The following is a 17,280-nucleotide window of genomic DNA, read 5'->3' as shown; positions in this document are numbered from 1 at the left end:
CTCATTCCACCATCTTACCTATCCCTGTGTCCCAACCCCAATCCTTTGCCCAATTCAAAGTTCCTCCATTCTCTCCATGCCCCCTCCTCCCATTATAGATTAGCACCCACTTATCTGAGAGAACATTTGGCCTTTGGTTTATTGGGATTGGCTTACTTCGCTTAGCATGATATTCTTCAACTCCATCTATTTACATGCAAATACCATAAGTTTATTCTCTTTCAATGCTGAATAATATTCCATAGTGTATATACCATAGTTTCTTTATCCATTCTTCTACTGAAGGGCATCTAGGTTGGTTCCACAGTTTGCCTATTGTGAATTGAGCTGCTATAAATGTTGATGTGGCTCCAACACTGTAGGATGCTCATTTTAAGTTCTTTGGGTATAGACCAAGGAGTAGGATACCTGGGTCAAATGGTGTTTCCATTCCAGATTTTTTAAGGAATCTCCATACTGCTTTCCAGAGTGGTTTCACCAATTTGCAGTGCCACCAGCAATGTGTGAATGTGCCTTTTTCCCCTCATCCTCACCAACACTTATTGTTGTTTGTTCTTAATAATTGCCATTCTGACTGGAGGGAGATGAAATCTTAGATTTGTATTACTCTAATTGCTAGAGATGTTGAACATTTTAAAATATATTTGTTGATTGATTGTATATCATCTTCTGAGAAGTATCTGTTTAGTTCTTTAGTCCACTTATTGATTGAGTTATTTGTTTTTTTTTGGTATTAAGTTTTTTATATATCCTGGAGATTGATGCTGTATCTGAGGTGCATGTGATTATTTAACTTCAGCAATAAAGGTAAGATTTTTTTTCTATTTTTAGTTTTTGTTTCTGAAGGTACTTCTATCATAGAGCTCAGAGACTTCTGCACCCTTGAACACCTTAGATAAGATAGCAGTGTCTTCTCGTTATTTGTCTAGTGATTCTTGCTGGTAGGAAAAGTTGTGTAAATAGGTACTGTTTACATTAAATTGTGGAAATAGGTTCTGTTTCACCTCAGCCAAGAGATTTCAAATTGTATCTCTCAGAGTTGAGAAAGCTTATTTGTTTTCCATTGTTGGAATGGAAGAGCTTGGAAGACACCCTAAACTAATAAGGAAAAAGTTGAACAAACTGAAAATCAATATGAGAAGTAAGGCCATAGGACAAACTATTGCCCCCCAAATTGAGACAGGCAGATATAAGGAACAATAATTCACTGTAGCAGAAACCCAGAACAGTAACCTCTAAGGGAACCAGTGCCTGAGTAGGAAAACCTAAACTAACTGATGAATCATTAGCAGCTTAGTGTGGACAATTTGGAGAGTTAAAAACTCCATAGGGGAGGGCCAGTTACAGCCAAGTCTGGCTCCTTCTTCCCCTTCTCCAGACTTTTTTGAATTTCACTTCAATATGCTTTATCAACTCTACAAGGTTTACAGTGAAACCAGAGGGTGGGGGGATTTTCCCTTCCTCCTTTTGCTTCTAGAATGTTCTGTCATGTTTCAAAATGGTTATTATCCCTTTCCTCTATTGTTTCTAGAAGGGGAAGGGAAAACAATCATTCTGAAATATGAGACAACATTCTTTTAAACAGACTTGCCCTCAAGAGAAACAGTTTTACCAGAGCCTAATCTATTGTGTTTTATCAGCACCTACCTGCAGTAAACTCTAGCCTGCTCTATTTTCCCACTTGGGAGAATGGAAATATATAACCCCAGACCCCATGAGGTGTCCTGTCTTACCTAGGGGGAGAAAAAAAACAAGGAACATTTGGGAAGTTCTCAATAAAAGGAGCACATGTTCCCTAAAAGACTGGACCTAATCATTTAACTGTAGAATGCTTCCCTTCCCTCTCCTCATCATACCTTATCACCTTATCACTAAAGGCCTAGAGTTGTTTTTTTTTTTAATCTACACCTGATATCTGGCTTTCAACCCAAAATTCCAAGGCTTACTAAAAGGCAGAAGACAGAGGTTGAAGAGACAGAGCAAGCATCAGAACCAGATTTATATATGACAGAAATGTTGAAATTATTAGATTGGGAATTAAAACAACTATGATTAATAATATGCTAATGGATATAATGGAAAAAGTAAACAAACTGCAAGAAGGAATGGGTGATGTAAGTAAAGAGATGGAAGTTCTAAGAATGAATCTTAACTGCTAGAGTTAACACAGTTAACGGAAATGAAGAATGCCTTTGGTGGGCTTATTAGTGTAGTGGGCACAGCTCAGGTAAGAATATCTGAGCTTGAGAATATCCCAATAGAAACTTCCATATCAAAGAGAAAAAAAGATTGAGCAAAATTGAATAGAATGTCCAAGAATTGTAGGACAACTCCAAAAGGATGATGTATTCATAAAGTCATCAGGGTCCTTGGCCAAAAGGCCTGACTCTAGGGTTCTTAATAGACCAGATTCAGCCACCTACCACCTCAAGAATTTAATTAATAGATGTGATTAAAGGAATTTATTCTTGTTTTGGCTAGAACAGGAAGACAGCTAGTCCAGAGAATTGTCTTACCTGTTTATGTAATAGCTCCAGGGTCATATAGGGAATAAACAAATTTGAGAGCCAAGCCAAGTTGGTGTGCATGCACATAGCAATTTTGCTCAGGCTATGGGGTCCTATAAGCTTTCCAGAGAAATGTATATGCAAGTTGAAGCTCTATTTCACAGGTCCTGCTGGTCCTAGAGTTTGGGAGAAGTTTCTGCTCCCAGCATGAGATGAAGCTGTGTAAGAAAGGCAACTTCAAGAAAACTGGTTAGAAGGCAGGACAACAACTGAATCTTTTTTTTAAATCTTCCCAAAATGGGGACATCAGAAGGAGAAGAAAAAAAGGGGAAAAAAATGAAGAAATAATGACTGTGAATTTCCCAAAATTAATGTAAAAAACCAAAAACAAAACAAAAACAAAAACCCACAGATCTGGGACGCTCAGATAACACCAACCAGGATAAATGCAAACAAAATAAAATACATCTATGTATATCATATTCAAATTATAAAAAATTACAGATAAAAAACCTTGAGAGCCAAAGGGAAGAACACTTATAGAGAAACAAAGATAAGAATTATATCAGGCTTCTCTGAAATCAGATAAACATTAAAAGAATGAAGTGAAATATTTAAACCTACTACCAAAAATTCTATATCCTGAGAAATTGACCTTCAAAAATGAAGAAGTAAAGACTTTATCAAACAGAAATTGAAGGAATCTGTTTCCAGTAGACCTGCTTTACAAAAAATGTTGAACTTCTTCCTCTATGAAGGAAAACAATACAAAAAGAAACAGATCTGTATAAAAAAAAGGAAAAGCTAGATATGGAATGAGTGAAGGTAAGTTAAAAAACCTTATTATTAAATGATCTAACAAATAGTAGTTTAAAATAATAGCAACCATGTACTTAGTCATTACAGCTCATGTAAAAGTGAAATGAATGATAGCAGTGGTACAAGGGATGGGAGAGAAGAATAAGGAATGTCTTACTAAAAGGTACTTGTATTACTCATGAAAGGCCCTGTACTATTTCAAAGTAGACGTGGATTACTTGTATGTATGTGCACATTGAAAACTCTGGAACAACCAGGAAAAACAGTCATAAAAGAGGTACCATTGATAGGGTAGGAGAGAAAATGGAATCAGAAAATATTAGTTAAAACAAAAGACAGGAATAAGTGGAAAAGAAAAAGAAAAAGAACTAAGGCAACAAATAGAACATAGTAACAAATGTGTAGATATTTTATCACCTCAGTTGTTAATGGTCTAAGTACATAGACTAAAGGATATTGTTAGAGTGGATCAAAAAGACTGTTTTCAAGAATCCCATTTTAGAAATATATATTGAAAGTAAAAGGGATGGAGAAATATTATCCTAACACTAATCAAAAGCAAGCTAGACTGGTTATATTAATTTTAGAAATAGCAAACTTCAGAGCAAGGGCCTGCTGCAGAGCTAAGGCAGCTACACTGGTCCTTGGTTGACAGTTCTTAAAATAACACTGGAAAAATTTCAGACATGTCTCTTGGAGTAGCAGACATTAGTTTATTAGAAGGGATAGGTAAAAGGACATTGTCAAGGGAAGTATCCTCAAAAATCTTATGTAAGACAATGCAAGAAGGTTTAGTGGAGAAATGATTGGATTATAAGAGGTTTGACCCAATCAATGACTTAATCCTTTGATGGGATTAACTGGGTAGAGGCTGAAGGCAGGTAGGGTGTTGTTAGAAGAGGTGGTATATATTGGGGTATATATTTTATATCTGGTAAATGGAATCTCTTTCTGCTTTCTTATCATATGAGCTGCTTCCCTCCATCACACTCTTCTGTCATGATCTGCCTCACCTCAAGCCCCAAAGAATAGAACCTGCTGTCGATTGAGACCTATGAAACTATGATCCCTCAAATAAAAATTTCCTCCTCTACAATTGTTCTTGTCAGGTCTTTTAGTCACATCAGTGAAAAAGCTGACTAAAACAAGAAGAGTGTGCCTAGGTTCACCTCTTAAATTTTGACTGACAGCAGGATTGCCTCAGACTTTCAAGTCCCCACTGTCTTAGCCCATGGAGGAGTGATTTGACATGCTAAAGATCCAAGGCAACTCTGGGTCACTTTGGCTCATATTGGTTCTAACTGGAACTTGTTTTTACAGATTTTATGGTTAGGTACTAATCTTCACCATTAGTTCTGGAATCTGGACTGTGTAAAGGTTCTAGAAGTCTCCCATTTGGGGATAACTTGTGTTCCTCTTTTTGGTAGGGAGGATCCTTCTGGGCCTGAGTTTCTTTTGCACATAACAGGTGGTTTGCTGAGGAATGCAACGTAAGTAACATAAGTCAGGAGGGCTGCAGATAAATTGCTTTATAACAGAAAGCATGTGAGGTTCAACATAGTAGGCCTTAAACTTATGCTCCCACCACTCACATCTGTGTGCTGCCTATCCATACTAGTAAATTTGGGCATTTTCTTGGAAGTTACTGATCATTTCAGGCTTTAGCTATAATTCACAAACCAATTGCATTTGACTCCAAATTATAATATCAGTTTTATCCAATAGTTAATGGTTTAGTTCCTGATTCCATAATCAGTGACCTTCTATCGAAAAACAGTACCAGTATTTTCAGGTAGAGGATTTATTCAAGTATTCCTTGGTAACATTCCTTGTAAAGAAACAACAATAAAGAACAATGGTAAAAATTATCCCAAATTGACTTGGATCTAAATGCTACTAAATATATGTGACTTTACTTCCTCTGACTCAATAATTTCCCAATTCAAAATAGCATTTTTTTTAGCTTTTGTGAGGATAGAAATAAATCATGTATATAAAGCATGTGGCACATAATAAGTATGTTATTCTAGAAAGACAATTTAGAAATAGAATAACTAGAAAACACAAATTTTACCAAATTTTATTTAATGATTTTTTTATATTAGGTTTCTACTTATTTAATAAGAAACAAATTTAAATAATGTTTTCATGAATACATGTGGATTCATATATACTATAGGGAATTTACTGTTTGATCAAAAAAGCAGCTGTGCTATGCCCAGGTTCATTTACAAAGCATGGTTTTTAATATTGATGTGGGACTATGTTGCTGTTTTAATCAATTTTTTCCAGCCTGTTAAATATGTCCACTGTTTATTTGCTAGAGCACCAGAGATCTGTGCATCCATTCATTTTTTTTCCCAAAATTGAGCATATAATATATGGTCATGCTGTATGAGATATTGGGGAGTCAATAGGGAATAAAACAAGTCCCCAATTCTTATGTAGTATATATCCTAGAGAGAAACAGACAAAAAATATGAAAAGTACTAATCTTCATATAGTGATAGTATGAATGAAACATGATAATATATTAACAGCAGGGCATGATAACATTACAGATAAGTCAGGCTCTGGGAGGGCTTTCAGCTGATGCCTAGGTTGACTAGAAAGAAGTAGATACATAAAGAATAGAACAACAAGCATACCAGGGATAGGGAACATCCTGTGCTAAGTCCTTGCTAAGACTATTTATATAATCCTAATGTGCAGTTAAGTCACTTTTTAAAATTACTGTGTGAGTTCAGCATTTTAAAGAATAAATCTAATTTCTTTTTCAAGTGGTGGTTCTAAACTTATGATATAGTGGTTTCTTAGTTATTTTTGAGTTTAAAAATCACCTGGAGAGCTGCTGAAAATAGTTTCCTATGCTCTATCCTAGTCAGTAAGTCAGGTGAAAACCAGGATTTGCATTTGTAACAAACTCACAGGTGATCTCATACTACTAGTCTGAGGACCAAACTTAGAGAGAAATGCTGTAGTAGAGATCAGAGAGGAGAAGGGAGAGAGGAAGAGAAAGAAACATGTCCGTTTTAAAAAAAATGAATGTATGTTTGTGAGTTTAGTATCCAGAAGTAAAGCACACCAGATTTTTCTTTTGTGTATAAAATCTTCCTGCACACTAATCATCTGAAATTAGTTTTTCTAGGTTTACATTAAAGGAAAAAATGCTCAATATTTCATATTGCTTTCATAGCATTTATAATATGAGCTTAATTTTGATATAGTTAATTAGTGAAAGATTAATGTCACTGTTTTTATTTGGAGAGGATTTCAAACATCACTGTCTTTGATAAATGTTGCAGAAAAGTTTTTTTTTTTTTTTTTTTTTTATTAGGAAAAAGGAAAAAGGAAAAAAAAAGGTTTATTGCTTTGCTAGCAAAGGAAAAACACAGGGGACTCCTGTCCCAGAAGCTGTGATTCTGTTCATCAGCAGGAATAGGGGAATTTACAGAGGTGATCCAATGGCTACATTCCATGTATTCTCTGTTGGAGTTGTAATTCACTTGTTAAATTGGGAGTTATAATTCCTGAAATCTTCTGGTATCATCCCCAAAGTCTGGATTATTTCTTTCCTATAGTGGTTATGTACTCATGGACAGATAAATTGGCCTACAATGGAGAAGAAAAGTAATCCTGTTTTCCCTGAAATTAGGGAGGAGTAGAGATAAGAGAGGAGCAGGGAGAAAGGAAGAGAAAGAAACATGTCCGTTTTAAGAAATAAGTTGCAGGGGCTGGGGATGTGGCTCAAGCAGTAGTGCGCTTGCCTAGCATGCGTGCAGCCGGGGTTCAATCCTCAGCACCACATACAAACAAAGATGTTGTGTCCGCGGAGAACTAAAAAATAAATATTAAAAAAAATTATCTCTCCCTCCCTCTCTCTCTGTCTCTCTCTCTTTCTCTTAAAAAAAAATAAGTTGCAGTTGCAGAGCAGCAAGGGCTATATTCAAAGCATATCCCCATTGTCAGTTTCTACATTCCATTTTAATGGAAAAATCCAATGACATCTCCAGGCTGCTTCCTAAGATGGCAGAGTTGGGGGAAGTAACCCAAAGGCCTTGTTCTCTATCAGGTGGGGTCTGAACAGTTTAAGGGTATTCAGAATGAGAGCAATTCATAGTGGCAGATGGAAGGTGACTGGACAAGATATATATAGGGAACAGATCATGCTAAGACATAATAAACAAGACAGCAAATTATTACTTTATGTAAACAATTAGCACAAAAGCAATAAGTATGTCAGTCAGTCTCCGAAAACCATGAAGAAAGTAACTCATAATCACATCAATGAAAAAAGGATCAAGTTTATCAAAGTAGGAGCAAGGAATATTTGTAGGTCTATGAGATCAGGCTCATGTAAATTTGACTCTGGAGTCCTTTGTGATTGTTATTATTAGGCATTCCCACACAAGGACCCTTCTTCTATAGTCTCTATCTTTACTTGCTTTTGATAGGGATGATAATCTTAAGTTACATTAAAAAAACAAAACAAAATATTGGTTTTCCTTTTAAATGTGCACATAGGACTGTGCTTAGGCTATACTCCCCTTCCAGGTATTTAGGACCAAGTTGGTCAAAACTGACCTTGTTCCTGTCTACTCAAGAGTCAGCTGAGATTCCTCAGAGATCATTCATAGGGACATGTGTGAAGCTTTTTTGCTCCTTTAGCTCTCCTCTACCAGTTGTGCCATCTGCCAGGATGGTTTAGGGTCTGGCTGACCATATGTGGATTCTTTTGGAAGCATCAGAGACATGTCCTTCTCCAGTGAGCTTTTCTTGGCAGAATTGTGCACTGATTGGCTTCCTCTTCTATAGGGTCCTCTTGATCTCCCTGATCAGCAGATTGGGTGAATCCCTGACGTTGCAGGGGGGGAGGGGTCCCATCATTCATTCTCTGGGTCCTGGCTGATCTTAGAGGGCAAGAGTCAAAATGTTGGCTGCTCTTTCCTTGGTTCTTTTACTTTCTTGACTTTGCTCAGCAAGATTTTGCAGGGTTTTAAGCACCCTACAGGTCAGTTTCAACAGTCTTAAAATGGGAGAACTATTCCCTGTTTATATTGAGATCACAGTAATTTTTACAACAAACAGTCTTTTGAACATGACTCTAAAAAGTCTAGCCTATTTTGGAGGCATTCTAACATGGCGTAAGGTGGGAGGCAGAGTCTTATCTCAGGTACGGCTTGGCTCTTGACAAACAACATGATACAACATTAAATCTAAAACATCAATCAAACAAAGGCTAAGAGCTTTTAATTTTCTATTTGTGGAAAAAGTAGCAAAATGCTTCCATTTTTTTACAACACCATCTTTAAACAGATCAGGTTCTCCTTATTACTTTCCAAAAACATATTTAAGTTCCAATTTCAACAATCAGAGGTCTGTATGGGTTAGCAAAATCATTTTAGGATAGCCTTAAGGATTTAAGGATTTAAGGGTAGCCTTAAATCTCTTATACATTTAGGAAACAGTGTTAATGATAAGAAATTGACTTAGTCAAAGCAAACAGATAAAAGACAAGTCTTTAAATGACAGACATTGTGGCTCTTCTATGTCAGATACAATGTATGAAATCACTTATTGATAATCTTGCCAGTAACTTACATAAATTTTCATTTCATAAACTTTTATATAATACTTAGACAAAGCTTATACAGATATAGTCCTCAGATGCATATGTATACTTAGTCACACATATCTAGAGTATCAACTATATTGTTATAACCTGAATAACAGTTGTTTGTTTAACCAGGTACAAAGTAATCATTTAAGACTTAAAAACATGTATAAATCCAAATTCCTTTAAGACTTAGTTTCCCCAAGTAATAAAACCTAACAAATACAAGAAAATTATTTTGATAAGAGAAGATCAATGTTTTAGACTTTGCTTCATATCAGTACTTTCAAGTTCAAATAACTTTAACTGACTGTGCTAATTATAGCCAATTTTATAACAAACACAAACTTTTTCAGATTTACCTTCTGCAAACCTTCTGTGACTTCCTTAAACAGTTACAACTTCTTTATATCCTTAATTTTGTCCCCTTTCATCTTGGGCTTTAGCAGAAGAATATTACTTCACCAGACAAAAATGCTTTCTCATCTAGAAACATTTCTTTTACCTTCTAATTTTCTGTACTAAAAATATTTCCAAACCTATAACTTTCTTTTATCTCTTTTTAGTTTCAGACCTTTTTCTTAAATTCATATTTTCAAACAACCTTATGAATGTTATCTGTGTTTGTATTTACACAACAAATTTCACCGCTGAAGAAGGATCAGACAATCTGGCATATACAAAAACTGTCTTTAATCTTTTCTCTCCTAGGTGACATTCAAGGGGTTGGAGCACAAGATATTTTTGAGCCTGGTCTGTCTTCCTTATCATTATCAAGATGCCATCAACTTTAAGTGAGGTCAGCACTGTCATTTGTACCCAGAGTCTGCTTTTGAACCTTTTTCTCATACTAGGCATACTGATATGCAATGGAGGAGGCCCTTTCCATTCTTTTCTTTAGGCTTCCTTGAAGATCCTTTTGTAGAGGCTGCCTACAGAACACAGGTTGGCCTCAGTCTTTTTCTGCTCTGAGTATAGTTGTTTACCTTGCCAGTTTTTCCACATATTTAGTTATCTGATAGGATACTGTTATAGCAAGAACTTCTTTGCTCCAGTGATGGATGTCCCCTGGCCAAATGGGGTGTCCTGTCAGATCTTAAAAAGGGGAGACTATACCTGTCCCCTCATCATAAACTAACAGTGCTGAAACCTACTGATACATTCTTTGTGGCCAGCAGCTTCCACCTTCATGGGCAGAAGGGGCTGGAAGGCAGGGTAAAGGCCAGGTTCCCTTTAGCCATTTTTCTATAGCCCAGGCAGCTTTTCGGGGATTTTTCCCCCCACAGTTTAGGGCTAGTATCCTTGACTACAGTGAAATGATCTGTGGCTGCCCGGGGTCAGGCTGAAAAACAGATTTGGGAGTGCCAGCACTGAGTTTAAAAGATTTAAATCTTTTTGACCCCTGATATCCTTGCATTGCCTTTTGGCACCTTCAACTTAGTTCTTGACAGTTCAGACTCCTTATGCAACTACATAAATGCCTGTACATACAGAATGTATTTCATATCCTTTAACCCTGACAGAAACCTTCAATGTCAAGATTGTGTAATAGTCCAGAAAAACCTTTCAAAGGCTAGATTGTGTTATAGTAAATCGTTTTAGGCTTATACCTATAGGTTGCTCATTCAGCCAAGATCTATTTGCTCAGGAGACCACTGAGCCAGTAACAGATACAAAAAAACCAAAACAGATGAGAGAGGATCATCAACCAGGGCTGACAGATGGGAACCTTTAAAATAGACATTGTGTGTACAGATTTCTTCCATTTACTTTCCCTTTCTTTGACAGATCAATTCTAACTGCAAGATTGTATACTAATCCAGAAAGCTATTTGAAAGCCAGATATAGTTAGAGTAAAATATTATATTAGACAGGCTTATACCTATAAGTGGCCCTTCAACTTTACCTCTGACAGACCAACTTCAATTGAAAGACTGTACAAAAAAGAAACAGACACTACCAAAGAGCCCCAAAACCATGGCCAACAGACAGGAACATTTAAGTTCCAGCCAAGATCTTTCTCAAGAGACTACCTATAGGATTAGTGCATTATTGGCCATGTCTTAAAAGGGGCAGTAACAGATATAGGCAAAAACACAAGACAACAGTTCTCAAACTCAAGGCCAACAAACAGTTGAGAACCTACAACAGATCAGAAGGGAGTAAGTATCCTGAGGTTCTTGAGTCCCACTTAACCATGACTCCCCACATGAGTGGTACCACATGTCCCCATAGAAAGGGCCCAGATGTGAGGAATCAAGGGTCTTGGCTTGCACACTGGGTGACTTATCAAATGGCCAATGGTGTCACAACTTTACTGAATTCAGTTTCCTTTTTCTCAGTGTAGACCATGATGGAGCAACCTTTACCATTCAGGGAGAGAAGGCAGGAGTTCCCCAAAGCAAAAGGAGCTTTGGCAGCTGCTGGGATGGTCCTTCAGTCCCTCCCTTTACTCACAGGAATAGCATCTCTGGTTCAGAAGTAAACTTATCTGTCTCCTAACTCTCCTACTGTTGGCTCTTAACAAGTTTGTCAGCACCTTGCATCCTTAGCATGGAATTGGGGTTCTTTGGAGAGCTAGTCTGCCCAAGAAAGTTGGAACAGGGGCTGCTCTTGGGTTCCAATTGGGGTACCAAATTTTTTGCAGTAAGTTCAGTCCTTGTTCTTGATGCCAATCCAATAAGGAGAACATGGTTTTGAGAAAAAGGAAAAAAGTTGTATTGCTTGCTAGCAAAGGAGAAACACAGGGGACTCCTGTTCTAGAAGCTATGATTCTTACACAATAGAATTTCAAGGCACATCAGATAGAGGCACAGATTTATTCAGAAAAGCAAGGAATATGTATTCAAGGGAGAAAAGTACAGAATACCTCTAGATTGAGACAGATATGCTTTTGTGGTCTAGGGCTCTTTTTTTAAAGGAAATTTTGTGAGCAGTGGTCATGGAAATGTGGGTGGGGTATCAGTCTGGTGATCACAGGACAGCTTTTGTTGTGATGGCTGATCTCAGAATCTTTAGGTGGATGTCATTTCTATTACCTGATCAATAAGATAACAATTGGAATATTCCCTATTAGGATAGGTTTCTGAAAACATCTCCCTTTGCTTATTCTATTCTGAAAACATATGTTTGTGTATAGTACAGGACAATTTTTCTAAAAAAGTGAATCTGCCGTAACTTTAAAATCCCAGAAACTTAGAAATGACTGGCCTGGGAACAAAACTTACTTGAGCACAAAAAAGTATGAGGAACTTTAGCATGTGGCTTGCAGTTTAAAGCTATAGTCTGTTTTTCCTTTGTTTCCTTTATACCTTATATTTCTTCTTAGAAAAAATTTGGGAATCCTGTGGTTTTCATTAGCTGTGCCTTTGAGCATGCTTATGGAAAAAAAGTGGAAAAAAGAAGGGGGGCAATTAGGCTAGATCAGCTCAAAGAATTCTGGTCAGCAGGGATGCTATATGTCAAGACTGTAGTAGTTGTTTCCAGGAAGGGACTTGGTAAGCAAATTGCCTGTGTTTTGAACATCATGCTGTTAGCAGCAGGATCAGAGATAGAACATGTGTGATGAGACTAAGAAGAGCCAGCTGTTATCTATCCCTTACTATATGCTGCTGCTCTACGTGCTTTACATGGTTGACAGACCCTTTACAACTGTGTAGTAAATACTAACTTCATCTCTGTTCTGTAGAAAATGAAAGTGAGGCAAAGATTAACTAAGATTAGTAATTTAGGCTACCGGGCAATGGAATAGCTGGTATTGAAATCTAGACAATTTGAATTCAATCTGACCTCTCAAACAGTGTTCTATGTTATTGCCTCACATTTTAAAAGGATCATGAAGTCAAGGGTCTCCAGGATTTGTTCTGTAGTTCTGGTTAAATTGAGGTATTTATTTATTTTTCTGGATACTCTTTAATTTATGATGCAAGAATTCTTTTTTGTCTGTTTTTTAATCTGTATGCCTAGGTGTGATATGATGATGTTCCAAATAATCTACTCCAGCAGTGGCTGGAGTAGCAACCAAAGAGAAATTTACATCAGTTCCTATTGTGTGATCTTGAGTAAGTCACAAAAATGTTCTGAATTTAAGCTTTAGAAGCAGAAAAGGATAACACCGTGTATACCATAGGACTGGACAATTAAATGAGGATTTTCTGACCACTAACTAGATGTGTTCTATTTAGGTGTCCTTGTTCAGGTAAGTGGACAATTTATGTGTGGCATCTGCAAGAGTAATTTTGACCATAGGATTTTTCTTTACTGCTGACATTAAACTCTTTGGTTAGAAGCAACTGCATAGAAACCCCTAAATGACTGTACGCCAAGTGTCTTGAGATGATTGATCTCTTTAAGCATGACTATAGAAATAACTCAGAGTAACACTCATCTAACTAACTATGGAGATGGGTCTGGTGACTGCCCATATCAAGCATGTATTTCTTTGCTAATAAAAGCTATGATTAAGACAGAATAGCAATGGAAAGCAAAAGAAGGACCTCTTCAGCTGACCATTCAGCAGATATTTTGTTTTCATTTTCACAAAGTGACAACCAAAAAAAATTTCTGAAGGCAACTGAATTATCTAAAATATTAAACATTTTTTTATTTAAATAAATATTTCAGTTTCTTTCAATTGAAAGAAATATTAAAATAGATAGAACTGCATTAATATGTAGAAGTAGACTGCTTTAAATATTGTAACCTGTATACTAAAATCCAAGGAAGAGAAGTATAGAAAAAAGTACAAGGGAATTATGAGTAATGAATTATTTTAACTTTTATTGGATTATTTTCATTACAGTTGTGGCACTGACATTTTTTTTAAAAAAAGATTTAAATTTTATGTAAAGATTGAACTTCAATAAAATAACTTAAAAAACATATACATGTATAGCACTAAATCTCCATAAAATATACAATACTTTTGATACAGCATAGGTTAGGATGATTTAAGGAAATAATACATATTCATAATTTTTCATCGATATCCCATGTCACATGTGAGAATAAATATATTGAATTTGCCAAGACATATGAAGTAACACTATGTAACATGCACTCAAATTAAAATATACAGTTTGAAATACATACATTTTTAAAAGCATAAAACCGTTTTTATCTAGATGTACATTAGAGCTTCTAAAGAGAAATCCGAACATTTATTACAAATAAAAGATACTATAACATCATGTGAGATATAGTCCAAAAGCTGCTAGGAAACAATTTCGACATGTAGAACATAAATTTCTACTTTGGCCAGAGTTAAAGTCTGATCTTTTTTGATCTTTAAATGAAATGGAATAATGTTAAATTTGCTAATGTCTTAAAACTGCACAAAGTACTGTTGTGATTTTAAGTACTAGTTAGCTGCACAGTCCATTTCTTTTTCTCATTTATATTGATATGACAAAATCAAACACATGAACTGTCTAAAACAAAAATGTGACTTACTTTTAAATGAAGGTATTTGAAATTCTGTAGACCAAATTATTCAAGTACAACAGACTGTATTTTATACACACAAAAGATTTATAGGAATTATGCTGTTTTACACTCACAAGCAAGTTATGAAGATAAAATACCTTTTCATGTACTTTCGAACATCAACACTTGGCATACAAAAATTTCCTTCTCTAAAGAGAGATGATATACAAGAAAGAGTTGTTAGCAGTTAGCTGTTTGGCATTTTTAAATGATTGCTGTTTCTAGACAATAGCAGCAGTATTGCTCACCTAGAAGAAATGAATGTACCAACAGTTTATATACTGCTACAATCTGAACCACTTCATCAAATTAGCTTAACATTACTGTACATGAGGCTAAAAAATTTATAGAAAGTGACAGAATAAAGAACATTAAAATTAATCCAGAGAATAATTATGAATCTTTTTTATAGGTAGCATCTATGTCAGCTGTAAATTTTACCCATAATTTAATAGTTTGCTATAAAACATACACTATAAATTCTCTTTTCTTAGCCTGGTTATGTTTAATTATTTTATTACTAATAAGTGAAAAGGTCTGAATGTATAATTGAAAATTTACCACACCAGAATAAAAGTCAGGTATTTAATATAATTTGCTATAACTTTGAAAATAGTAAAATTTGATAACAAAACATAATAATACTTAATTATTGTGCTGATAAATATCAAATCACAACAATCCTGCAAACTCCCCACTGTAGTAGTGAACTGTATTAGTATAATTAAGATGTGAGATTTTTAAGATTACATATGGATAGTATTTTCTAAAATATCATCCTAAAATATCATTCTCTCCCCCTAGCCCCATTTTAATTTTTATTGAAAACCAAAAGGGTAAAGTTGCCAACTTGTGTTTTTCCTGATCATTCTTGCCCTATTTAACAGATACTGAAGTTATAGTAAGAAATTTATAAATTCTTTGTTTGAACTAATTTCTCATTTTAGTGTGAATAATGTACAAAGTAATATTTAGATATGTACTAAAATCTAGTTCAGTAGTAAAATTAAGTTATGAAAAGACTTTAGAGGTATTCTCAGATAATTTTCTATTAAGGAACTTACTAATGATTAGGCTGGGAACAAAAGCACAAATGGAAATTTTTTTCCATCTATAAATATATATATTAAAAACAATCATGTTTTAAATCATTGACTAAGTTAGGTGCAATAATCAAAATTAATAGGTATGTTTACCTTGAAGAAAGATATTAATATCTTTTTTGATATCACATTCAGGCCTATATATGGACAAAATAAATATTTTAAATTCTAATGCAGAACAGCTCTCTACCTAGCCTCATCAGTGATTATGACCTTCTTCATTATATTTTCTTAAACCATCACATACCTCTGTTGAATTTGCAGCATATTAGGAGGAAATTACTATAAATAATTTCAATTGAAACCATGATGCTTAATCTGTGATTTAATAGGGAGGTCAAATAACATTATGTAAATTGTCCTACAAAATATATATTTGATTATATTTCAAATGAGATGCTTTCAAGTTGATAGTGGTAGCCAAAGGCACTGAAAACTTAAAAGGTGATAATATTAAAAAAACTTGCAAAATTCATATATTTTAATTTTAATGTATTATAAATGTTCACCAAATCTAAAATACCCTAACTGTGTAAGATTCCTTTTCAAGGAGTTATTATTTTTTTTAAAAAGTTATAAATAATTCTTATACTATATCTCTCTGTCTTCAAAGATATGGAATATTATTATCATTACATAAATAATAAATAGTCCTTTAAAGGAGGAGCTGAAGGAAATTGGACAGGAGAACTGTGGCTGATTTTCCCTGGTATTATTTCATTTTTGGATATAAAGTTGAAAACATCATTTTCTTTTCAGGGAGAACAGGCCATGGTAAGAAAAAGCAAGAGTCTAGTTGCTTCTTTAATAAAGTTACTGTGCATCAGCCCAGCTGAGTATAAGTTTATAATTAAGGCTATATATGCAATAAGAGAAGAACTGAGGCAATATTGAACAAATCTGAAAAATAAAATTTTAAAGAGAAAACTTTACTGTTTTTCTCCCCATAATATTGATTGTATCACATAGTAGCTTATTTTCACTTTACCTGTATAATATTTTACACAGATAAGACATTTCTTATTATCCCATGTTAATAAAATAATACATTTCCCTATTATCTGCTTTTCTGGGGAAAAATCAATATTGATATTCCCTTAGAAATCAATCGCTAAAGCACCTAATTCAAGGAAACACTGTTCTCTAAAAATCATGTTTTTTTAATAATATGAAAGGACCAAATGAAGAAAATTTTCTTGTTGAAGGATTTTTAGGGCACTAAAGTAACTGCTTAAGTACTTCTGGTGACTTAGAGTGAACTTCCTTGTCTAAATTCTCAGTTTGACAATTGTCATGGCAACTGAAGACTGAATTTATCAAAAGCCAGCTTTTCACTTAAGATATAGTACCTTATTAAATGTACTATTACAATGCATCAAACTGATGGCATTCCTAACTGGCCACAGAAGATTCATTCATGTTTTTAGTGAAATCAGCAAGTGATTTTGTAAGCAAGTAATTTTGTATGTATTAAATATTTATTGATGGAAGGGTAAGAATTTAGAGTTCAGTGATGAATGAACACAGAAACTAATGAATACTTTGAAAAGACATTATAGAAATGCAGTAGTCAACATTTCAACATGTGATATATTAGGACCATTAATTTGTTCCAATAAAAAAAATCTCAATTTTTAGACAAGAAGGAAAATCAAACCAAGCATTAACAAACACACATACATCCTCACACATACACTCACACAGAGCCAAATCTATATATCTTGGTATTTTTTGGAAAATTATCAGAAAAAAT

The 17,280-nt window shown here is 34.8% G+C and overlaps 1 long non-coding RNA gene across 1 annotated transcript in view; it reads left to right on the top strand.

Annotated features, from left to right (window-relative positions):
- The first annotated feature begins 736 nt into the window (after positions 1-736).
- LOC113196563 (uncharacterized) overlaps positions 737-17,280 on the top strand; it is a 51,846-nt gene continuing 35,302 nt past the window's right edge. Inside the window, exons 1-2 of the long non-coding RNA XR_003302564.2 lie at positions 737-807; positions 9,652-9,739. This is a non-coding gene — a long non-coding RNA (uncharacterized LOC113196563). The remainder of the gene's footprint in view (positions 808-9,651; positions 9,740-17,280) is intronic.

The sequence above is a fragment of the Urocitellus parryii genome, chromosome 5, assembly GCF_045843805.1.
Source record: "Urocitellus parryii isolate mUroPar1 chromosome 5, mUroPar1.hap1, whole genome shotgun sequence".
NCBI lineage: Eukaryota > Metazoa > Chordata > Mammalia > Rodentia > Sciuridae > Urocitellus > Urocitellus parryii.
The sequence above is the reverse complement of the archived record's forward strand: the minus strand, read 5'-3'. Positions and strand labels throughout refer to the sequence as shown.